The following is a 17,201-nucleotide window of genomic DNA, read 5'->3' as shown; positions in this document are numbered from 1 at the left end:
TTCAGTCAGCTGTGTATTGCTGCTACCTTTTCTTATTCTACCATATTTTAATTTCATAAATATACATTTATTTTTTAAATTATGATTTTGAGATCTTTTTGGCCGTGTCCCTATTTTTTTGTCATTCCCGTGGGCCAATGTGTTTCTTAAGAAAACAATGTTTTTTTGTTTATATGTAATCTGTCAATATAACGACAATTCGCGTTAGTTTTAGAGATAATCGATAGAAGTGAAAAATGTAGTCAGCTGTTTGACAGCTGTTGAAGTGTTTAGTGTTCTTGAGCATGTTCCTGAAATTTAGTCATTCCCGTGGTGAGTATTTTTTCCGTTATTTATATTATAATTTCCAAATTGATGGCATATGTATGTTCATTTTTTTAGTCTGTATTTAATAATTTTTTTTTTTATAAAAAAATTTTAAGATTTGCACATTTAAATTCAAGAATAGTCACGTTTCCACAATTACCGTGGGTATTTTCTAACCACGGTAATGACAAAAGGAAAACGGGAATGACATTTTCAATATAAATTTGACATTATTCAATTTATGATAATTATGGCTTTGTTCCCGTATTTTTTAATAGTAAAACTCGTAAAAGAGAGAAAGAGAGCAAAATTGTTGTCACACAAAAGTTTTTTCAAAAAGTTCGGGAACGCAAAAATGGAACAAACGTCAAAAAAGCTGGAATAAATGTCAAAGTCGGCGAACAGCCAATCAGACGCCGACATCCATGTTACTATTTTTTACACGCTCAAATTTGTCGAGTAAAAAGTTTTTAAAGAGAGCGTCATTCAGCGCCATTTTTGTTTAAAGAGAAGTGAACATTTTACAACTTTTTTGTGTACGGGAACGGGTTTTCGGGTAAAATGTGTAAAAGTCGTAAAAATTGTAAAAACTTTTTAGTTCTGGAACACAGCTTATTTAATAAATTTATTATAGAATTATTAAACTTACCACTAAATGCCACAGGGAACCCTCAAAAAAAAAAAAAAAAAAAAAAAAAAATACAAGAGCAAAGGAAAAAATTTCATTTCCGTGGGATTACAGTCATTCCCGTGGTTTTTAACAAATTTTTAAAATCTATAAATATACATGGCCCACCGCTAATTAATGCATAAAATGGTCTTATACAACATTATAGGCCAAAAAATATTTATTTAAACCCATTTTCGCCGTTTTCGACCCCCAAAACAAATATTCACCCGTAAATATTTGCGATCAAGTCCAATCTTCCACTAAAGAACTGTAATAACGCCCGCAGATGCATTCATTTTCATTAAGTACCAACCATGGCAGAATAAAAAGGTGTAACGGAAAAACAGCTGATCTTCATACCAGTTGTCAAAATACATTATTGTTAATAAAATCTCATAGAAAATGTAAACAAGCAATTCACACCAATGCATTATTGTGACCAAATTTGACGTTTGGTATGATTTGATGTAACACCATCTTATTCCACCATGCAAATATATTTTCACCTTTGAACTCCCTTAGTGAACCCCTCTTATATTAGGAACACTTTTTATTTAGTTTGGCTTCGCAGTCTGTTTTTGCACATTTTCATAGACAACAGCTTTTGTATATATCATATTCCAAATTGTTGCTTCTCCAATCAACCAACAAAATTCTGCCCATATAAGAAAACGACAGAAATATATACAAACTAAAAATCCAATTGTGCAAAAATAAAACACAAAACCAATTAGAATAAACAACGAATTTGTTTGATATTGATTAAACAAGTGTAAATAAAAGAATAGAATTGTGAAACTGAAGAAAAAAATTTTATAATTTGGCAAGTGAGTGATAAAGTGATAACGTGCAATAAGAAAGGAACAGGAAAGAAGTGAATTTTTGATTGTGCAGAAATTGACATTGAAAGTGAATTTTTATAAACAAAAAAAAAAATAGAAGACCGTCAATTTTGTCCCGCGGTTGTAAAGGAATTTTTGTGCTTAGAATAATCAAAGAATAAGAACAAAACGTAAAAAACTACGAATCACAGTGTAAAAGGACAAGGGAATTGATAAATTTGCAAAAAAGAAAAGGTTGGAGAAAAGGAGAAAAAAAGCGTAGGTGAGTTTATCATAAAAAAAAAACAACACAGTTGCACAAAATAGTACTAAAAGTGGGGAGTTCTATATTCATTTATGGAGGGAGAACTTGTTGGAATGTGTTTACATGTTTTTTTATGGGAAATTAATTGGAAAATTGTATCCAAATTTATTTGTTAAAAAATATAAAAAACAATTGTAATAATATATAAAATTTATCCCTTAAAATGTTATTGTTGTGCTCATATGATTTTTCTTTCTCTTGTTCCTTTGTGTGGGGAGCACGCTCTCTTATCAGGGTTGCCAAGTTATCAACTTATATTAGGGATACATTTTTCGACAAAAAAAAAGGTTTAGTTTTAGAAAACTTTTGGTCGTCTGGGAGATGATGCGGAAAATCATAGAATCCCAGAAAAATACTCATTACAATTCAACTTACTAACCCATTATTTTAACAAGGACATATCGCACACAGAAAATGATTGTTGACAGAAATCTTGTTTAGGGGCACCTATCGGATCTGACTGAAATTTATACCTTAGATAGACCTTTGGGAACATGTTCACATTGATATATAGCTTTAGCGGCGGAAGTCCATACTAAACGAGATATTGGTCTTGACATTTCGAAAATGTTTTACTTTAATACAATTACGTTGTTTATCGGCACCTCTCGGATCGCGGCATATGTTGAATGTTTTCATTAAGCTCGGATCGGGACCAAATTTTTTTGTCACAGGTAGGTCTCGTCACCCTGATCACAAATATATATAAAATTTATTGCGGAAGTCCATACTTCCCGAGATATGGGCCTCCGAAGTTCCGAAAATTCCCTTGTTAAATGTCGGCTACTTAGAGAAAAATTTTAATTTAAAAGAAAATGTTGTTCCCGTTCCCTAGATTGGGTCCTGTCCATAGCAGAAAGTCTTAAATACCCGGCCGAAGGCCGGCTATATATAAAAAATTATAATTTTATCCGAGCTTAACGCTTAAACTCAACTTGCTCCCTTCCCGAGATATAGGTCTTAAGATTATACTATTCTTACTTGGCTGAATGCCGACAATTTAAACAATATTTTTGGTTCTTTTTTTATACCATCCACCATATGGAGGGTATAATTAAATTTGTCATTCCGTTTGTAACATATCGAAATTTTCGTCGGAGACCCTATAAAGTATATATATTATTGATCAACATAAAATTCTATGTCGATTTGACAATGTCCGTCTGTCTGTTGAAATCAAGATGCAGCTCGCAATTTTAAAGATAGAGAGTCAAAATATGGTACAGAAATTGTTATTACTTGCAGGACGGTTGGTATTGAAAATGGGATATATCGGTCCACGTTTTGATATAGCCCCCATAGAACGGTACCTCCCGATTTTCGGTATTTTAAAGGTTTTAGCTTCATTATCCTACCAAAATGGCTGAAATTTTGTACGTAGTCTTATTTAGGGGTATAAAACTTTCCCCCGGAATTTTGTTGGTATCGGTCCACACCTTCATATAGCCCCCATAGAACGGTACCTCCCGATTTTCGGTATTTTTAAGGTTTTAGATTCATTATCCTTCCAAAGTGGATGAAATTTGGTACGTAGCCTTCTTTAGGGGTATAAAACTTTCCCCCAGAATTTTGTCGGTATCGGTCCACACCTTCATATAGCCCCCATAGAACGGTACCTCCCGATTTTCGGTATTTTGAAGGTTTTAGCTTCATTATCCTACCAAAATGGGTGAAATTTGGTATTTAGACTTCGTCGGTATCGGACCCTGCCTTCATATAGACCCCCAGGAACAGTACCTCCCGATTTTCGGTATTTTGAACGTTGTGGCCTCAATATTCCACCGAAATGGCTGAAATTTGGTATTTAGTCTTCAATGTCATATAAAACTGTTCGCCAGAAATATGTCTGTACAGGTCCACGCTTTCATATTGCCCCATTTCCGACTAAAATTCGTCGGTATAGGTCCACGTTTCGATATAGCCCCCATAGAACGGTACCTCCCGATTATCGTAATACTGAAGATTGTGACGTCAATATCCAACCGAAATGGCTGACAGTCGTTATTTAGTCTTCCAAGAGTTATAAAATATTCCAGAAGAGTTTTATCAGTATAGGTCCACGTCTTCTTATATCCCAATAGAAGCGTACTTCCTGATTTTCGGTATTTTTTAAGTTTTAGCCACATTCTCTTACCGAAATATAGGAAATTTGGTATTTAGTCTTCTTTGAGCCTAAAAACTTTCCGTCAGAAATTTGTCGGTATAGATCGACATTTTGAAATAGCCCCCATAGAATGGTTCCTCACATTGTTTTACCGAAATTGCTGAAATTTAGTATTAAGTCGTCTTCTTCATACACGAAAGGAAACTAATTATTCCATTTTACTTCAATACAACTTGTGGTGGAGGGTATAACAAGTTCGGACCGGCCGAACTTAACGCCGTTCTTACTTGTTAAATTTTGAGATATAAAATTTAATAAATTACTAAAAGAAAGTTAAAACCTTAATTTTATTTTATTAACGGTATTAGAAATCATTCTTTAATTTTTTAATTTAATTTAATTTTTTTTCGTGCGCAAGTCCATAATTACTGACATAATGACCAATCCAAACAATAATGGTTGGTAGGAACGTGAGGAGTGATAACATTGGCCCAACCTTGACACATCGCAATATTTCTCTCAAACATAAATCAAGTTCATGATGAACGGACGACTCTTGCAAGTACCTCTCCCATTAAAGTTCGAAATTTTTTCGGCGTTTTGAAATATATCGAAGGTGGTAGCACTTGTGATTCTGTTTGCAAAGACATAATTTGTTTGTGGCAAGTCCATGCTTCTTGAAATAATGACCCATGATCTCTTGCTACGAGAATAACGATAACTATCGAAAGGAATGACTCCCAAAATTAGATCAGTTTCAAAGATGGACTATGTCGTTACAAAACTTCAAATGCCTTCTCCAATTTAGTTTAAAATCTGAGCAGGTTTTCACAATTTTTTGTAGGATTTCTTTTTTTTGGCAAAACCAACGAACTGGCAATTTTTTTATCGACTGGGCAATAAATTCGAACTGAAAATGAAACATTACAAATTACTATGGAAATAAATATTGTTCAGGGGCACGTGTTAGCATTAGCCGATCGCCATAAAATGCCATATTAAGGTAGATTTTTTATTTTTTATTTTAAGATTTGGCGAAGAAAATTTTAATGTTAAAATTCAAGATATGGTGCATATTTTTTTTTAATATTGGGGGGAAGTACCGGAAGTTGTGGACCGGTATGAAGAAGGCCAAAATTTGGACCAAATCGGTTGATCAGTTCGTGCTCTCCAGCCACTACATATGGTGCCATAGGGGTTTTTTACACCTTTCGGTTTGTTTTCTCAAGAACTATGGATTTGCCCCTGAAAATGCTTTTACCGTCGTAATGGAGGCAGCGAATGGAAGTTGCTACAACAAAAACTGAAGTGATTCGAGGGCAGCTCTTAAAGTGAACTTATTCGAAGTTTTGTGTGGGAGGTAGCCGAAAGAGTGGACAAATATAGTCCATATTCTAACCCGATCTATATCTGGTAGGTATATTAGGACGTGCAAAGTATGGACCAAATCGGTAACTCCCTTCAATAGTTATCGTGCGAACAATTTTTCCGAACATTTTTGATCCTTTGTGTGGGAGGTACCTGAGGAAGTAAACCGACATGGCTTATGTTGGAACTTAGACTATGTTTGGACAAAATATTACGAATGCCAAATTTTGGACCAAATCGGTTAAACCGTTCGAGAGTTGTCTTGCGTTCCAACCCACTACACACGGTGTCATAGGGGTTTTTTTTTTGTATCTTTCAGGCTATTTTCTCAGGAAGTATGGACTTGCCCCTAATGAGACGTGTTCCGTCGTAGGCGGGGCAGTGAATACAAGTTTTTACAACAAAAATCAAAGAGATCCGAGAACTGAACTTTTCCGAAATTTTGTGTGAGAGGTACCCAAAGAAGTGGACCAATTGAGTCCACACTAGAACCTTTTCTAAGTCTGGTAGTCGATAGAAAAACTGACGACAAAGCCGAGAGTAGTAACTAAATATGTAGACGATATTTTCTGTATAATTAAAAAAAAAAAAAAACGGAAATCGACAACACATTGAATAGTTTGAATTCATTCAACACAAGTATACAATTCACTCATGAAACGGAGAGCAATGAAAAACTATCATATTTGGACGCAATAGTAATCAGACAAGGAAATAAACTAAAGTTGGATTGGTACCAAAAATAAACAGCATCTGGACGATTGATCAGCTTTTATTCTAAGCATCCTCGACGTATAAAAAAAAACACAGCTATTCATTTCATGAAAAGGGTTTTAACCATAATTGACGAACAATTTCACCCAAAGAACGAACAGAAAATACGACATATATTAAGCCAAAATGACTTCCCATCCAGAACCATTGTGGATCTAATCAAGCATGCAAAATCAAACTGCAAAAAGGAACCAAAGCAATAGAAACTGTATAAAACCATCACCTACATTCCGGGATTCTCAGAGAGACTGTGCAAATCGAATATTTACAATAAGGACCAATATCAAATAGCTTTAAAATCAAATAATAAAGTCGACAGTATGTTTAGTAAAACAAAATCTGAAATTAAGAAAGAAGACAAGTGCAATGTGGTATATAAAATAAAATGTAATGGTGACGGAACCGACTTATGCCAAAAGGTATATGTCGGAACAACTAAAACAAAACTAAAAACTAGACTTTCCGGACACATCGGATCAAAAAACTGACAAACTTTAACATATTTTTGTTAAAGTTGGAACTTTTAATCCCGTTTTTGTAGACCTTTATCGGATTTTGTATACCCTCAGCATTTATGCTAACGAGGGAATATACACTTTCATACGGGCAAAATGTGCCTCATCGAAATAATGGTTTTAGACCCCAATTATGTTTTGAAGAAATCCTTTTCAGACAATTTGGAGTTGATCTAGCCATGTCCGTCCATCTGTCTGGCTGGAGCGCGATAACCCTAGAACAGATCTACCGATTCGGTCCAACATTTGGTTTTCGTAATATTTTGTCCAAACTTAGGTTATGTTCGAATATGGGTTATATCAGTCCACTCCTTCCGGTAAATCCCCCACAAAAGTTCGAAAATGTTCGGAAAATTTGTGAGCACGGTAACTCTTGAAGGGAGTAACCGATTTGGTCCATTCTTAGCACATCGTGAAATTTCTACCAGACTTAGATGAGGTTCCAATATGGACTCTATCGGTTCACTCCTTCGTTTACCTCTCACACAAAATGTCAGAAAGGCTCAGTTTAGGACCTGCTTTCGAATCGCTTTGATTTTTGTTGTAACAACTGGTATTCAATGTCCCCTCTACGACGGTACATGTTTCATCAGCGGCAAGTCCATGATTCCCGAGAAAACAGCCTGAAAGGGGCAAAAGAGTCTGCCGATTCGGTCCAAAATTTGACCTTAGTAATATTTTGTTCAAACTTAGTTCGAGTTCGAGGAAATGTTGCGCACGAAAACTCTTGAAGGGAGTGACCGATTTGGTCCATACTTTACGCATCCTAATGTATCTACCAGATATAGAGCTGTTTTGAATATGGACTAAAATTTCGGATAAGTTCACTTTAAGACCTGCTCTTGAATCACTTTGATTTTTGTTGAAGCAGCTTGAATTCGCTGCCTCAATTACTACCGTAAAGTTTTTCAGTGGCAAGTACATTCGTACTGGGGAAGACAGCTCGAAATGTGTAAAATACCCCTATGGATCATATGCAGCAGCTGGAGAGCACGATAAACTCTCGAACTGATCAACCGATTTGGTCCAAAATTTGGTCTTCCTCATATTTTGTCCAAACTTAGTTTCTTAGTTGCATACTATGACATGAAATAATTTATTTTGAAGTGAACCTACATCACTCCCCCTCCTGAAGTATCAACGCCTAACAAATTAAAAGTAACTCGCTTCACCATTTGATCATTATTCTGGGATTCGGTAGTCTCGACAAATGCAGGTTTAATTCTATCTATGGAAATAGTTCTAATATTTCCATCGATTTCTAGCTTGAAAAATTTCATATCTCTTTCTATAACTTTGTATGGGCCCTCATATGGATTCTGCAAAGATCTCCCATTTTCTACACGCACAAATGCATATTTGCAACTAAAAAGATCTTTGGATATATATACTCCCTTAGTTGCGTCCTTATGTGACTGCCGAGTAACCTGGTTAATTCCGTAAACATCTTAGATGCGTTCCTCTGTCAGTTGTTATTGTGAGAGGAACCCCAAAACGTGATACGTATTTAGAAAATAAAGTCCGAGCAACGGTTTCAGCCGTAGTATCCCTAAGTGGATATGCTTCTAGCCAACGTGTGTACCGATCAATGACAGTCAATAGATATCGATGACAGCGTGATGGTGGCAATGGACCTACAATATCAACGTGTATGTGCTCAAACCTGCCTTTCCGAATATCTATTTTCGTCACACACAAAGTCTAGTGATTATCGACTTCTGACAACCAATACAATTTCTCGCCCAAATATTTATTTCCTTACTCTTGTCTGGCCAATAATACCTCTTGCAGATCATCCGACGCTTAGTTCTAACCCCTGGATGGGAAACAGAATGCAACTTATCAAACACAACTCTACGCATCGCTAGTGGTATATATGGTAGCGGTGTCCCCTGTGACACTTCGGACCAACGATTTATGTTAAACAACGGAATTTCAACCAGCTTCAAATTGTGGTACTCATCTCTGCAAGAGTGTCTTCTTTTTGCTGCTCAGTATACAATAACATTAAATTCAAATCCGAGCTATTTAAGGCATTTACCTCAAATGATCTTGAAAGCGTGTCAGCTACTATGTTGGAAGTCCCCCGGACGTATTGGATGTCGTTCGTAAATTGCGAAATGTACTCTAATTGTCGGATCTGTCTTGGACTCCTTTCTGTCTTTGACTCCATAGCACGTATCAGCGGCTTGTGATCAGTATAAACCGTAAAACATCACCCTTCGAGCATGTAACGAAAGTGCTTAATATTGTCATGAGTCGCCAGTAACTCGCGATCAAAGGCACTGTATTTTGCTTCGGTACCGGTAAACTTTCTTAAAAAGAATGCTAAGGGCTCTGTTACGCAACCACGTACCTGTTGCAACACACCTCCTATTGCAGTACATTATGCATCGACCGTCAAAGTTAAATTGGCGTTACCATCAAACTGACTCAACACAATGCGGGATGCGCAAGCTGTCTTAATGTCGACGAAAGCCTTTTCAGCTCTATCATCCCACACAAACATTTTCTTCTTGTTACTCAAGGCGCGATTTATCATATCATGTATAAGGCCAGATATATATACAAGTCCGGGAATATACCTATGATAATAATTGCCCATACCCATGAATTTTTGCTTTAGCTTTACTGTATTTGGTTTCTCAAATTCTCGTATAGTGGAGACTTTATCCTCTGGGGTGGTCTAATTCCTTCCTCTGAAATATTATGTCCCAGAAAATCAACATTTGTTGCCCCGAATGTGCACTTTCCTGGCTTAATGTTCAATCCATATTCTTGTAGCCTAGTAAATACCGCATCGAGGTGTCTTAAATGCTCATCTTCATTTTCACTAAAAACTAATACGTCGTCAATATAAACAAATAGTCCAGTCCTCTAACTACCTCGTTAATAAAACGCTGAAAGGTTTGAGATGAGTTCCTTAGCCCGAAAGGCATTCGGACAAATTCAAACATACCGAAGGGGGTGGTAATCGCTGACTTGTGTACATCTTCTGGCGCCATTGGGATCTGATGATAACCCCAAGTGAGGTCCACTTTCATAATGGCCTATGTCGGTCCATTTCTTCAAGTACCTCCTCCTTACACTTTTGAACTTTAATCCTAATCCACATTTTCGTCGGCAAGTTCAAATGTCCAAAAAAGGCCACAAAATACTGAAAAAACCCCTAAATACATTCGATCTGTCCGTAGATGAAAGTTTCAATTCACATAGCCTGAGGGTATATCTCTGTCGGCAAAGTCGACTGATACTTTTTTATTTGTTTAAAATATCTCACTCTAAAAAATCGATTCTCTGAGAATTACCTACAATTTCCCAAAATAGTTATTTCCATCAAAACGAAATCATGGCAACCCTATTATCCAAGACTCCTCTCCAATTGACGTCTTTGTTTTCGTTGTTGTTGTTTTACTCTTTTGTGGGGAGAAGACGACGACGAAGATTTTATTTTTCACAACATCGTCGTCTATCGGTCGTCAATTTGCTCTTTGTGGTCGTTATTGACGGTTGTGCTTTTTCTCGAGTGCGCGAGATTTTTTTATCGGTGGCGGTGCCTAACTCCAAGTCGTTTCGCTTTTGTGTAAGGCCCCCCTCTGACCGTGTAATTTTAATATTTTGTTGTTGTTGTGTTGAATCTTTTATTTTATTTTTTTTGTTATATACTCCTCTACTTGATATTGTTTTTGTTATTGTTGGGGCTGGCTGATTTTTTGTGTGCTTGTGTTCGGGCGTATGTGTTGTTCGCATATATTACGGGTTGCCTGGCTGTTTGACTCAGCAAAGCTGTCCGACAGTAGCAATAAAATTGAAACGAAAAAATAAAAAAAAAACAAAAAACGGCTATTGTTTTATAAAAGAAATATTCAATCAATTATGTATTTAATTTTTTAAGGAAAATTAAATGTTTTAAAGTGCATGTTTTTAAATAACAAGGAAATAAAAGAAAATATTTAAAACAAAATATTTTTCTTACCAGAAGAAAGAAAAAGAATCCAATTGGAAATTGTCCAAGAAAAGTCTTAAAATTTTAGTGTGTTTTAAAATTAAAAAAGAAATTGTTTTTCATATATTTTTACATCCTCCGCCTCCATCTCTCCACACAAGTTCCTTAAATGTGTGTTCGGTCTTCTTTCAGAGTTGGGGTGAGAGGAAATTAAAGAAAAATACCTACCTACCTATTCTGTTACAGGTAAAAATAAACAAAAAATAAAAAAGAATCATAAAAAGTATAATAAAACTTTTTGTTGTACTGTTGTTGCTGACTGGTTATAATTTGCCGATTGTGTTGTTTTTGTTGCTTCGACAAATTGCCATCATTTATTGACAACGTAATTTCATCGTAGGTAAGTTAAACAGATTATCAACTTTATTTTGTTGTTTTTGCTTTGTAAGTTGCGTTTTTTAATTTGAAGCGTGAAATAATGATGTCTATAAGGCATAATTTGAATGTAATTCCTGGACTCAGAAAATTTCTACATGTAAATATCGAAATGCCTATTACACCAATATATTTATATCATGTCTGCGAAATCCGTATTTCTTCGATATACCTATCGAAAGTTGCGATTGATTGATAAGGAACAACTCTAGTTTAGTAAAAACTCTCAGATTTTTTTGAAATTTTTTCCAGAGGTAGATATTGTTGCACTGATCACGGGAATGTAAAATTTTCTTGGGGGACGGACCCGGTTACACGGTTGTTTGACCCGAAAGCAGGGTTAGACCCGGCTCTACTGAACCGATCGCAATGGATATCATTGGGAAGCTTATGGAAATATCTATCCCAAATGGTCATACGATGGGGTTATTTTCGGGTGTTCAGGTGATATAGCCAAAAACCGGTTTTTGGACCCGGGGTTTCCCATAAAACCTTAAAAAAGTCGAAAATGGGCCCCTTATGGGTGATCACTTAATGTATAGCAGATTTTAGCTCGCACTTCTCTGGATTCATGAATGTGCCCCTTAGAATCTTGACAACCCGGTTCTGTTGAGCTCATTTCTTTACATTATAGGTGTCTACGGAAAATTTATAAAGTTCTAAAATTTTCTTTCATACATATTATAAATTTTTCTGTAAATAATCGTAAATAAAAGAAAGTCTTAAATCCCCGGCCGTAGGGATTTAAGGCTTTCTTCTATGGACAGGTGCAAATCTCGGGAACGGGAACAACATTTTCTTTTAAATTATAAATTTTTCTATAAAATGCCACTTAGAAAAACCGGGTTGTCAAGTTTTTAAGGGCCATATCTTTGGATCCAGAGAAGGTATTACGACATTATAGCACCATTTTGGAAAGGTTAAGGTGCGAGCTATAATCTGGCATACATTAAGTGAGCACCCATAAGGTCCCCATTATCAATTTTTTTGTTTCTTTTTTTTTTTTTTGGAAAAATCCGGTTTCAAAAATCGTTTTTTGGGCTATATCCATCCAATGATATCCATTTTGTAGCAATCGGTTCATTAGAGTCGGGTCTAACCCGAGTTTTGTACCCGGATTTCGGGTCAAACAACCGGGTAAGCGGCCGGGTCCGTCCCACACTGATCGAAACCACTGATCTAGCGGCGCGAAAGTAAAAAAATCGTACTATAAAATTGCGAAATATTTTCCATTGTGTCGATTACAGACACTTTGCAGACAAAGATTTTGTTTTCTCATTATAAAAGAGTTTTTGTTTCACCAGATTTTAAAAAAATTGTTGCAAAAAATTAACTTCATATTTGTTTAAATGTTAAATAAATTCGTAATGAAAATGAAGAAGATATATTTTTAATTAATAGCAGAGGGTGTGATTTAAATTATAACAAGTGGGAAAAGCGTTAAGTTCGGTCGGGCCGAACTTTTGATACCCTCCACCACAAATTTCAGCCATTTCGGTGGATTAATGTGGCCACACCCTTCAAAATACTGAAAATCGGAAGTTACCGTCCTATGGGGGCTATATGATGGCGCGGACCTATACCTACAAATTTCTGGGGGGGGGGGGAGTTTTATATCCCCAACGAAGACTAAATACCAAATTTCAGCCATCTCGGTCTGATAATGAGGCCAAAACCTTCAAAATACCGAAAATCGGGAGATATCGTCCTATGGGGGCTATATCAAAACGTGGACGTATATAAAATTTTATGGTCGAAATGTTTCTTAGCCTCTGGAAACACAAAATACAAAGTTGCAACCGATTCTGTTGTCAAATGGGACTAATACATTCAAAATATATTAAAATGACGTGTACTTTATATGGGGCGTTATATGGGGGCTATACCAAAACGTGGACCTATATAAACCAACTTTGGTAGGAATGTTTTTTGGCCTCTGGAGACACAAAATACCAAATTAAAAACCAATTCGGTGGTAAAATGGGACAAATATCTTAAAAATTCCTTAAACGACGACGCGTCACGCGTCATTTTGTATGGGGGCTATACGAAAGCGTGGACCTACATAGCCCACTTTCAATACCAAAAGTCCTACGTACAAATAATAGATTTTCCCAAAATTTCATCCACCTACGTCAATCCGTTCGGACGCTAGAGTGATTTCCACAGACGGACAGACAGACAGACGGACGGACATGGCTATATCGATGTAGAATTGAACGCTGATCAAGAATATATATAGTTTGTCGGGTCTACAATTATTATTTCGAGTAGTTACAAACGTAGTGACAAACTTAATATACCCCCATCCTATGGTGGAGGGTATAAAAATTAGTTTGGGGTCTGGAGGTACTTAGTTATATAGCAATAAATTTTAAAACAAGTAAAATAGTATCAGTCGGCTTTGCCGACAGAGATATACCCTCAGCCTGTGTATATTGAAACAATTTTTTTTCCAAAAAACGCATGTATTTAGGGAGTTTTAAAAATTTTGTGCGTTTGAACTGACAAAAATGTTGATTAGGATTTAATATCAAAAGTTTTGCGGAGGAGATACTAACAAGAATGGATCTCCATCCACTACATATGGTACCATAGGGGGTTTTTAGACCTTCAGGGATGTTTGCTCAAGAAGTATGAACTTGTCCCTGAAATAACTTTACCATCGTAATTGAGGCAGCAATGCAAGTTGCTTCAACAAAAATCAAAGTGATTCGAAAGCAGGTCTTAAAGTGAACATGTATCCGAAATTTTGAGTGGGAGGTACCGGATGGATTGGACAAATATAGTCCATATTTGAACCTAATCTATATCTAGTAGATATATTAGGATGTGTAAAGTATGGACCAATTCGGCTACTCCCTTCAAGAGTTACCGTATGAACAAATTTTTCGAACATTTTTGAACTGTTGTGGGGGAGGTACCTGAAGGGTGGACCAACATGGTTTATCTTCGAACTTCAACTATGTTTGGACAAAATATAACGAAGGCCAAATTTTGGACCAAATCGGCAGATCCGTTCGAGAGTTATCTTGCGCTCCAACCACTACACACGGTGTCATAGGTTTTTTTTTGCAACTTTCAGGATGTTTTCTCAGGAAGTATGGACTTGCCCCTGATGAAACTTGTACCGTCGTGTGAGGGGCAGTGAATACAAGTTGCTACAATAAAAATCAAAGCGATTCGAGAGCAGGTCTTAAACTGAACTTTTCCGAAATTTTGTGTGGGAGGTTCCCGAAGGAGTGGACCGATTGAGTCCATATTGGAACATCATCTAAGTCTGGAAGAAATTTCGCGATGTGCAAAGTATGGATCAAATCAGTTACTTCCTTCAAGAGTTATCGTGCACACAAATTTTCCGAACATTTTCGAACTTTTGTGGGGGAGGTACCGGAGGGAGTGGACCGATATAGCCCATCTTCGAACTTAATGTAAGTTTGGGCAAAATATTACGAAAGCCAAATTTTGGACCGAATAAGTTGATCCATTCGAGACTTATCGTGCGCACCAGCCAGACAGACGGACGGACGGACATTCCTCAATCGACTCCAAATTGTCTAAAACACATTTCGTCCAAACATACTTGGGGTCTAAAAACATTATTTCGATGAGGCACATTTTGCCCGTATGAAATTGTATATAACCTCGTTAGCATAAATGCTGAGGGTATAATAAAAAATTATGATCGCGTTGCTGAGTTTTGCATCTGTACATAGGAAGGTCGAATGTTGGCTATTTTCGAAATTAATTTAATTTTTTCTGTGGAAAAATTCCAAGTACAAAAGTTTATATTAATGCTAGGATGTGTGGTATTTATATTTCCCCCATAGAGCGGTACCACCGTATGTTCGGTATTTTGAAGATTTTGGCCTCATTATCTCACCGAAATGGCTAAAATTTGATATTTAGTCTTCATTGGGGCTGCAAAACGTCCTTTCAGAAATTTGTCGGTGCAGGTCTACGTTCTGATATTGCCCCCATAAAATGGTACCTCCCAATTTTCGGAATTGTGTGTTATAAAGTTTTCGTTAAGGGTTATGAAATATTTCTGCAGAGAATTGAGGGCATATCTACATATTTTGATGTAGCCCCCATATCGCCGGATTTTCGGTAGTTTGAAGGTTTTAGCTGCTACCCCACTGAAATGGCTTAATTTGGTATTTAGTCCACGATGGTTGTTTATAGCGTTTTCGCAGGGAATGGTAAATAGAAATGTACCTACCAATTTTCGGTATTTTGAAGATTTTAGCCGCATTATCCAAAATAATTGCCCTAAATTTGGTAAAAAATCATCGTTAAGTTTAATGAAATAGTTCTGCAGACAATTGTTGGTATAGGTCCATGTTCTGATATAGTCCCACAGAACGTTTCCGCCTGAAGTTTTTGCCCTTATTATCCCATCGAATTGGCTAAAATTTTATTATGTAGTCTTCGTTGGAAGTATAAAATATTCCCGCAGAGAATGGCCGGTATATGTCCACGTTTTCATATAGACCGTCATAGAGCGGTACCACCCTATTTTGAAGGTTTTACCCGCTTTATCCAACAGAAATGGCTTAGGTATTGTGTAAATCCTCGTTTTGGGTTACGAAATAATTCTGCAAAGAATTGTTGGTATGGGGTCATACGACGGTTTTAGTTGCATTATTCAACACAAATGGCTTTTATGATGATATGGCCCCCACAGAACAGTATCTCCCGATTATCAATATTTCGAAGTCTGTAGGCTCATTATCTAACCGAAATATGTCGCCAGAGAATTGTAGGTAAGGGTCCATATATTGATATAGGACCCCATAGAATGGTACCTGTCAATTTTCGTTACATTGAAGCAGCACCTCCCAATATTCGGAATTTTGAAGATTTTTGGTACATTAAATTTGGTATGAGATAATTGTAGGTATAAGCCTATATTTTGGTATAGCCTTCAGTTATGCCCTATTTTTGGTATTTTAAAGGGTTATGACATATTTCTGCAGAGAATTGTAGGTATAGGTCCATATTTTTAAATAGCTCTCATAGTGCGGTGCCTCACAATTTTGATTACTCTGAAAGTTTTAGCCGCATTACCCAGCAGATTCTTTTGGTCCCTGCCGGGCCGGAGGAAATCCCAGGAGCAATATCGATGTGTTCGAACTGTCACATGTACCTCCGGGAGTGGGTGCATCTCAGGGGTTGGTCTGAACTCGTCCATGTGAGGGACGATGCGTAAACACAGTCGTGAACTTAATACGAGACTCCTCCGCGCAAATGCATCCTTTTTTAATTGAATTGCAATGGCCTTCCAGGTAAGACCGAGTCGGAAGAATATCAAGGTCGCGGCGGTGCAGTTTCCTGCTCAAGCTCAACAACATCGTGGACAAATAGGCTAAACGCAGAATTAGATGTCCGTTAGGTTATCCCGACGACCAAGAATCCGAAAATATTGGGTGTCACTTTCGACAATCTGTACCTCCTTTGCAAGCATGCTGAGGTGGTGATGGGGAACGTAGAGAAAAGGAACAAAATATTAAAAATTGTAACTGTTAGTGCCTGGAGGAAAGACAAGGAGACCAACCTGACCATCTACAAAGCCATAGGCTTTCCCCTCATGCATTACGTAGCTCTAATTTAGCCTCAAGAAATTAGAATACTGAACTGTTTATAGAATACTGAACTGCATATCGCTACTGGGTGTCACTTCAAGGCCCCGAATAAATCTACATCATGAAGCTAAGTTTTTCCCGGTGAAATCCCACTACACGTTTCTAACGAGACCACATGCAATAAATTGAAACAAACTAGACAATCCAAATAATAAAAGTTGCACCTGAAACCAAACTGGTTTAATAACAATTTGTCGAGCAACCTGGGAGTGACAGTGCGAAGCGAGGAGTAAGTACTGCATCGCAATAGATCTCTACGCTAAATAAGAATTTAGGCGACTCAATATCCCGA

The 17,201-nt window shown here is 36.9% G+C and overlaps 1 protein-coding gene across 24 annotated transcripts in view; it reads left to right on the top strand.

Moving 5' to 3' along the window:
* Positions 1 to 1,545: 1,545 nt before the first annotated feature.
* The window catches only part of Stat92E (Signal transducer and transcription activator Stat92E), a 214,738-nt gene continuing 199,082 nt past the window's right edge, over positions 1,546 to 17,201 (top strand). For 2 of the 24 annotated variants that reach the window (XR_012409222.1, XM_073962195.1), the window contains exons 1-2: positions 10,363 to 10,761; positions 11,076 to 11,229. The gene's annotated coding sequence lies outside the window, so the exon portion shown is untranslated. The other 22 variants (XR_012409230.1, XM_073962202.1, XR_012409220.1 and 19 more) reach the window with 20 other exon arrangements.

This window comes from Musca autumnalis, unplaced genomic scaffold, assembly GCF_047663935.1.
Source record: "Musca autumnalis isolate F117 unplaced genomic scaffold, ASM4766393v1 scaffold_1, whole genome shotgun sequence".
Classification (NCBI taxonomy): Eukaryota; Metazoa; Arthropoda; class Insecta; order Diptera; family Muscidae; genus Musca; species Musca autumnalis.
Note: the sequence above shows the minus strand (reverse complement) of the source record. Positions and strands in the feature narration are given on the sequence as shown.